Source organism: Tachyglossus aculeatus, chromosome 3 (genome assembly GCF_015852505.1).
Source record: "Tachyglossus aculeatus isolate mTacAcu1 chromosome 3, mTacAcu1.pri, whole genome shotgun sequence".
NCBI classification, from domain to species: Eukaryota; Metazoa; Chordata; class Mammalia; order Monotremata; family Tachyglossidae; genus Tachyglossus; species Tachyglossus aculeatus.
The window spans coordinates 18,064,860-18,073,388 of NC_052068.1; the positions used below are offsets into that span (position 1 = coordinate 18,064,860).

The 8,529-nt window shown below is 52.7% G+C and overlaps 1 non-coding gene across 1 annotated transcript; it reads left to right on the forward strand.

Annotated features, from left to right (window-relative positions):
• The first annotated feature begins 8,392 nt into the window (after window positions 1-8,392).
• LOC119926391 lies at window positions 8,393-8,529 on the forward strand. The gene has a single exon (XR_005450271.1). It is a non-coding gene; the product is annotated as a small nucleolar RNA SNORA7 (small nucleolar RNA).

An 8,529-nucleotide genomic window follows, 5' to 3' on the forward strand; every position in this document is an offset into this window, starting at 1 on the left:
GAGTAAGCGCTTACCAAACGCCCTGATGTTGATAATGATGATGATGGAGGAGGAGGAGGATGGAGGTTGATGATGATGGAGGAGGAGGAGGATGGGGGTTGATGATGATGGAGGAGGAGGAGGATGGGGGTTGATGATGCTGGAGGAGGAGGAGGATGGGGGTTGATGATGATGGAGGAGGAGGAGGATGGGGGTTGATGATGCTGGAGGAGGAGGAGGATGGGGGTTGATGATGATGGAGGAGGAGGAGGATGGGGGTTGATGATGATGGAGGAGGAGGATAGAGAAGGAGGAGGATGGGGGTTGATGCTGATGGAGGAGGAGGATAGAGAAGGAGGATAGAGAAGGAGGAGGATGGGGGTTGATGCTGATGGAGGAGGATAGAGAAGGAGGAGGATGGGGGTTGATGCTGATGGAGGAGGAGGATGGAGAAGGAGGAGGATGGGGGTTGATGCTGATGGAGGAGGAGGATGCTGGAGGCTGGCAGCAGGGGTCTGTGTGAGAGTCGGTGGGGTGGTGGGGTCAGGGAGGAGCTGGGGGTCCCCCGGGGTCTCCCCCACCCCCCGGTCCCGCCCCCCGGACTCCGGGGCCCAGGGAAAAGGAGGCAGGGAGGGACGGAGGGAGGCGGGAGGAAAGGGGCACCCAAGGGACCCCGAGACTCCGGAGGGGACGGGGAGGAGGGGAACAGAGGCACCCACGGGGGAGAGGAGACACGGGGAGACACACCAGGAGAGAGAGAGAGAGAGAGGGAGAGAGAGAGAGAGAGAGAGAGAGAGAGAGAGAGAGAGAGACGGAGAGTGATGGGGAGAAACACGGGGAGAGATGGAGGGAGACAGAGAGAGACGGGGAGAGATGGGGAGAGACAGAGGGAGACACACGGGGAGACAAGGGGAGACACAGGGAGACACACGGGGACAGAAGGGGAGAGACAGACAGAGAGACGGGGAGACACGGGGAGAGACAGAGAGGGACTGGGAGACACACGGGGAGAGATGGGGAGAGATGGAGGGAGACAGAGAGAGACGGGGAGACACGGGGAGACACACGGGGAGAGATGGGGAGAGATGGAGGGAGACAGAGAGAGACGGGGAGACACGGGGAGACACACGGGGAGACACGGGGAGAGGCTGGGAGGATGGAGGGAAATGGAGAGAGGTAGAGAGAGACGGGGAGACAGGGGAGAGATGGGGAGAGACCGAGAGAGACCGGGAGAGATGGAGAGAGATGGAGGGAGACGGAGGGAGACGGGGAGACACGGGGAGCCACACGGGGAGAGATGGGGAGAGATGGAGGGAGACAGAGAGAGACGGGGAGAGACAGGGAGAAACACGGGGAGAGATGGAGGGAGACAGAGAGACACGGGGAGAGACAGGGAGAAACGGGGAGACACGAGGAGAGGCGGGGAGAGATGCAGGGAGATGGAGAGAGAAAGAGAGAGACGGGGAGAGATGGGGAGAGACACGGGGAGAGATGGGGAGAAATGCAGGGAGATGGAGAGAGATAGAGAGAGACAGGGAGAGATGGGGAGAGACACGGGGAGACACGGGGAGAGATGGAGGGAGACAGACATGCAGAGACACATGGAGACACGGGGAGAGATGGAGGGAGACAGAGAGAGACGGGGGAGACACGGGGAGACACACGGGGAGAGATGGGGAGAGATGGGGCGAGACGGAAAGAGATGGAGAGACACGGGGAGAGCCGGAGAGAGATGGGGAGACACGGGAAGTGACGGGGAGACACAGAGAGGCACTGGGAGACACGGGGAGAGATGGGGGGGGGACACGGAGAGACGGAGAGACCCGGGGAGAGATGGAAAGAGACAGAGAGAGATGGGGAGACACAGAGAGACACGGGGAGACGCACAGAGAGAGACGGAGAGATAGACACGGGGGAGAGACAGCTGGGGACAGACCGCCAGCCGGGGGGAGACGGGTGGGTGGGGTGGGGAGTGGGGTCTTACGCCTTTGGGGTGGGTGGGTGGGTGGGTCGGTGGGTGGGTGGAGCTCAGGACCCCCCGAGCCGGGGCCCCCCGGGCCCCCCGCTGCCCCCAGGCCCCCCGGGGCCCCGTCCCGGAGAGCCGGGCTGCCGCCCGCGATGGGCGGCCGGCCGGACGCGGGCTCCCGGCCCGGGCGTCCCGCACAGCGTGTCCCGCAGCGTGTGGCGCCCCGCGGGCTGCGGGGGAGGGGCACGGAAAGCCGCCGCCGCCGCGGGCGGCCCCCACCGGCCGGCCTTCCCCTTCTCCTCCCACTTGCTCCCCACTCTCCCTCCCTCCCTCCACCCTCTTTGCCATCCTCCAACCCCACGCCCCTCCCTCATCCCTTCCCCCATCCCTCCTCTATCCCCCCGAACCCCCATCTCCTCCCTCCATCCCCTCCCTCTCCCCTCCTCTATGCCCCTGACCCCCCATCTCCTCCCTCCATCCCCTCCCTCTCCCCTCCTCTATTCCCCCGACCCCCATCTCCTCCCTCCATCCCCTCCCCATCCCCTCCTCTATCCCCCCGACCCCCCATCTCCTCCCTCCATCCCCTCCCCATCCCCTCCCTCTATCCCCTCCTCCCAGCCCCTCCCCATCCCTTCCTCCAGCCCCTCCTCCCTCCCCTCCCTCTACTCCCCCCTCCCACCGACCCCCATCCCCTTCCCCATCTCTCCACCCCTACGCCCCTCCCTCATCCCCTCCCTCTATTTCCAAGTCCCATCTCCTCCCTCCATCCCCTCCCCCATAATAATAATAATAATGATGGCATTTATTAAGTGCTTACTAAGTGCAAAGCACTGTTCTAAGCGCTGGGGAGGTTACAAGGTGAACAGGTTGTCCCACGGGGGGCTCGCAGTCTTAATCCCCATTTTACAGGTGAGGGAACTGAGGCCCAGAGAAGTGAAGTGACTTACTCAAAGTCACACAGCTGACAAGTGGAGGAGCTGGGATTTGAACCCATGACCTCTGACTCCAAAGCCCGTGCTCTTTCCACTGGGCCACGCTGCTTCTCATTCCCATCCCCATCCCCCCAGACCCCCACCCCCATCTCCGCCCTCCATCCCTTCCCCCAGCCCCTGCCATCCTTGGGTCCTTTCCTCTTTTCAAGGGGTGCCATGCTCGCCCAGCCCGCCCTCATGCCCACCCTTTCCGTCTTTTTTCCTTTTATTATTCAGTCCTTCATTCATTCCATAGTATTGATTGAGCGCTGACTTTGTGCAGAGCACACAGTAAGCGCTTAACAAATGCCATCATCATCATCACTGCACTAAGCACTTGGGAAGGCATAGAGGCGGTCCCTACCCAGCAACGGGCTCACAGGCTAGAAGGGGGAGACAGACAACAAAACAAAACATGTAGACAGGGGTCAAAACCGTCAGAATAAATAGAATTATAGCTATATGCACATCATTAACAAAATGAATAGAATAATAAATATGTACAAGTAAAATAGAGTAATAAATCTGTACAGATATACACAAGAGCTGTGGGTAGGGGGAGGGGGGAGGGCAGGGGCGGGACAAGGGGCAAAGTGGAGCAGGAGGAAGAGGGGAGGAAAAATGGGGGGTCAGTCTGGGAAGGCCTTCTGAAGGAGGTGCTTAGTACAGTGCTAAGCGCTTAGTACAGTGCTAAGCGCTTAGTACAGTGCTCTGCACATAGTAAGCGCTCAATAAATATGATTGATTGATTGATTGATTGAGGTGAGCTCTCAGTAGGGCTTTGAAGGGGGGAAGAGAGCTAGTTTGACAGGTGAGAACAAGGCCCAGTGAGGAGGTGTGTCCTCACAACAATAACACTATTCACAATAATAACAATAATCACAACAATAATAACAATAACAGCATTCGTTATTATTATGGGAAGCAGCGTAGCTCAGTGGAAAGAGCACGGGCTTGGGAGTCAGAGGTCGTGGGTTTGAATCCCAGCTCCACCACTTGTCAGCCGTGTGACTTTGGGCAAGCCACTTAACCTCTCAGGTACCTCACCTGTAAAATGGGGATTAAGATTGTGAGCCCCACGTGGGACAACCTGATCACCTTGTATCCCCCCACCGCTTAGAACAGTGCTTTCCACATAGTAAGTGCTTAACAAATGCCATCATTATTATTATTGCTTGTTAAGCGCTTACTGTGTGCCAGATGCTATACTAACCAAGACATACCAAGCGATGAGGCATTGTACTAAGCGCTGAGCCTTTTGCCTCTCTGCCCCGGGTACTCTCTCTGTTCCCCAAATTCCATCTCTGGGGGTCGCCCCCTGGCCTTGCCCCAGAGCCAGCTCCTTTCCCAGTTGCTTTCTTTTTCCCCCCTTCCTATTTCCCCTCTCTGGACCCTTTCTCCCCATTTCCCATCTGCACCCCTCCCCCCCTCCATCTCTCTAGCCTCCCCCAGGTCCGCACCCCCTCCAAGACCCCTGCCCAGTCCTGCTCCTACTGCCCCCTCCTCTGGGACGGTTGGGTGCCCTCCTATCATCTTCTGGGTGGGGATAATAATAATAACAATAATGATTTCTAGACTGTGAGCCCATTGTTGGGTAGGGACCATCTCTATATGTTGCCAACTTGTACTTCCCAAGTGCTTAGTACAGTGCTCTGCATGCAGTACGCGCTCAATAAATGCAATTGAATGGATGAATGAATGGTATTTGTAAAGTGCTTACTATGTGCCAAGCACTGTTCTAAGAGCTGGGGTAGTTACAAGGTAATCAAGTTGTCCCATGTGGGTCCCAGAGTCTTTTATCCCCATTTTACAGATGAGGGAAATGAGGCACAGAGAAGTGACACGGCTTGCCCTAGCTCATACAGCAGATGAGGGACAGAGGCAGAATGAATAATAGTAATAATAACAATAATAATGGTATTTGTAAAGCGCTCACTATGTGCCAAGCACTGTTCTAAGAGCTGGGGTAGTTACAAGGTCATCAGGTTGTCCCACGTGGGGCTCATGGTCTTAATTTGCATTTTACAGATGAGGGAACTGGGGCACAGAGAAGTGACATGGCTTGTCCTAGGTCACACAGCAGACAAGGGGCAGAGGGAGAATGAATAATAATAATAATAACAATAATAAAGCGCTTACTATATGCCAAGCACTGTTCTAAGACCTAGGGTAGTTACAAAGTCATCAGGTTGTCCCACGTGAGGCTCACAGTCTTAATCCCCATTTTACAGATGAGGGAACTGAGGCACAGAGAAGTGACATGGCTTGTCCTAGGTCACACAGTAGACAAGGGGCAGAGGGAGAATGAATAATAATAATAATAACAATAATAATGGTATTTGTAAAACGCTTACTATGTGCCAAGCACTGTTCTAAGAGCTGGAGTAGTTACAAGGTCATCAGGTTGTCCCACGTGGGGCTCACAGTCTTAATCCCCATTTTACAGATGAGGGTACTGAGGCACAGAGAAGTGAAACAGCTTGCCCTAGGTCACACAGCAGACTAGTGGTGGAGACAGAATTAGAACCCACATCCTCTGACTCCCAAGCCCGGGCTCTTGCCACTAAACCACTGTGCTTCTCTGATCTTGTAATCCCTTCCACACCCCTAACCCAGTTTGGTATTCCCCCTACCCAGCCACCCCTTCTTCTGGGGAAGTGCATTCGGAAAATGTTTTCTTTAAATTAGAGACTTCCCTTCTCGCAAGAAAAGAAATCACATGCAAGCAATCATGCACACATGCAGTGGGATAAATCGTGCGTGGGAAGGGGATGTGAGCCTATTCTCATCGGCCTTATTCATTCATGCAATTGTATTTACTGAGCACTTACTGTGTGCAGAGCACTGCAATAATAACAAAGGTATTTGTTAAGTGCTTACTATGTGCCAGGCATTGTTCTAAGTGCTGGGCACTGTACTAAGGCCTTGGGAAAGTATAATACAGCAATAAAGAAAAACAATCCCTGCCCACAACAAGCTCACAGTCTAGAAGAGGGAGGAGACATAAGCACAATCAGCTTTTCACCCCTCTACTTATTCTTGATCCTCTCCCACTACTCCCCAGTTCATACACTTCATTCTTCTCAAGCCCACTTACTCACTGCAGCTAGGTCTCATTCATTCATTCAACCGTATTTATTGAGCGCTTACTGTGTGCAGAGCACTGTACTAAGCATTTGGAAAGCACAAAACAGCAATGGAGACAATCCCTGATTACAACGGTCTCCCCTTTCTGTCTCCCTCTCCCTCTCCCTCCTGTTCAAGCCTCCCTCCACCTTCACATCTAGGAAACCACTACTCTCCCCACCTTCAAAACTCTTCTGAAAGGACATCTTCTCCAGGAGGTCTTCCCTGGTTAATCGCTCCTCTCACCACCCTGTTCACCTCTCCTCACTTTGATGTCACTCAAACACTTCTGAGCCATCTATGCATTTGGGTACTCACTCTCGGGCCCTTGATCACATCTGGTTCTTTATTGCTTTCCCCTGTTCATAATTTATTTTAGTACCTAACTCTCCTGCTAGAATTTAAGATCCTTGATGGCAGAGACCGTATCTATCATATTGTACTCTCCCAAGAGCTTAGTACAGTGTTCCACACCAAATAGGTTCTCAATGAATACTAATGGCTCTGCCATTTGTCTGCTGTGTGACCTTGGGTAAGCCGCTTCACTTCTCTGGGCCTCAGTTTCCTCATCTGTAAAATGAGTATTGAGACTGTGAGCCCCACGTTGGACAGGGACTGTGTCCAATCCGATTTGCCTGTTTCCACCCCAGCGCTTAGTACAGTGCTTGGCACATAGTAAGCACTTAACAAATACCATAATTTTATTATTATTATTATCATTGATTGAACGACTGAAGTGAACGCTAAGGCACCCTGGGTTTCATACACTCGTCCCTCATGACTCCCAAACCCAAGCTCAAAAAGAACCCCCCCAAACCAAAAAACATGCCTGCACTTCTTCCACAGAAGTCTTACTCCTGGGCCATCCAAACCCTTCTCTGCAAACTTCCCAAAGCCCAGAAACATCCCGAGATTTCAAATGAGGACATTTTTTTTTCAATCAAATACCCTGGGAGGAAAGTGCTGGGAATTAAAGACTTTTATAGCCTAGGGAACAATGTCCAGCACCACTTAAGCCCTAAGCATATTTCCTCTTCAAATCACCACCAGGCATCCCCAAATCCTAAATCCAAAGAAAGAATGATTTCCTCCCAAGCCTGACCTTCAACCTCTCGCAGTCTTTCCGGAATACACAGCCGTCTCCGGGCCTCCCATCCACCCACTCTCCAAAATAAACACGTGGATGTCTACCCAGGCAAAGCGAAACAGATCATTTAGGTCATTAGTGGGAAAAATGTTATTCCTCTGTCAAACTAATGGCCTATCTCTATTGGAGTGTTCTGTCTCCCCCAGGGGCAACAGGATGCTTGGAGGAGTCATGTGATCGCTGGAATGGTAAATATTTTTATGTAAACTCCTTTTGGGCAGGGAATGGGTCACTTTGGTGCTGTCCTTTCCCAAAGGCTTAGTGCCAGGTATTGGTGCACCCCGAGGGTGCTCAATAAATACTATTATGTAACGGTTGCCCTCCTTGGCATCGATCGTAATGTTTAGGATAGATGGGCTATTTCACATCCCTAACCTTTCCCTCTAATAATAATTCTGGCATTTGTTAAACACTGTATTCCAGGCACTGTGCTAAGTGCTGGGGTAGATATAAACTAATTGGGTTGAACACAGTCCTTGTCCCATGTGGGGCTCACAATCTCAATCCCCATTTAACAGCTGAGGAAACTGAGGTACAGGGAAGTGAAGTGACTTGCCCAAGGTCACGCAGCAGGCACGTGGTGGAGCCGGGATTGGAACCCATGACCTTCCGACTTCTGCCTTCACCTGGAAGAAGGAAAAGCTCTTTTCTCCTCTCTAAGGCTGACCAGATCTGGTCACATTACTCCCGATTGGATGGGCCATGGTTTTATAAAGTGGCAGAAATAATTAATCAATCAATGGTATTTATTGAGGGCTTACTGTATGCAGGGCACTGCACTGTGCACTTGGGAGGGTACAACAGAGTAGGTTTAGGCGATCCCCACTCACATAGATCGTACAAAGAGAAGCAGTGTGGCTCAGTGAGAAGAACACAGGCTTGGGAGCCAGAGGTCATGGGTTCTAATCCTGGGTCCGCCACTAGTGAGCTGTGTGACTTTGGGAGAGTCACTTAACTTCTCTGGGCCTCAGTTACCTCATTTGTAAAATGGGGATTAAAAGTGTGAGCCCCACATTGGACAACCTTACTACTTTGTACCCCCCCAGCACTTAGAACAGTGCTTGGCACACAGTAAGCGCTTAACAGATGCCATCATCATTCTAGGGGAGAAGACAGATGTTAAAATAAATTATACTGATGATGTGTCTGGAAGTACTGTGGGGCTAGGGGAGAGGTGAGTATCAGAGTGCACATGGGGAACAGCCCCTCTCAGGGTCACACCTGGAGAGTTTCCAGTCCTCTACCAATCTTGACTACAGGAGGGAGAGTCAAGCAGAATGTACCCATTCCATTCCTAGCTTGGCCAGGGGCTAGCGAGTGGCAGGCAATCCGCTACAAGT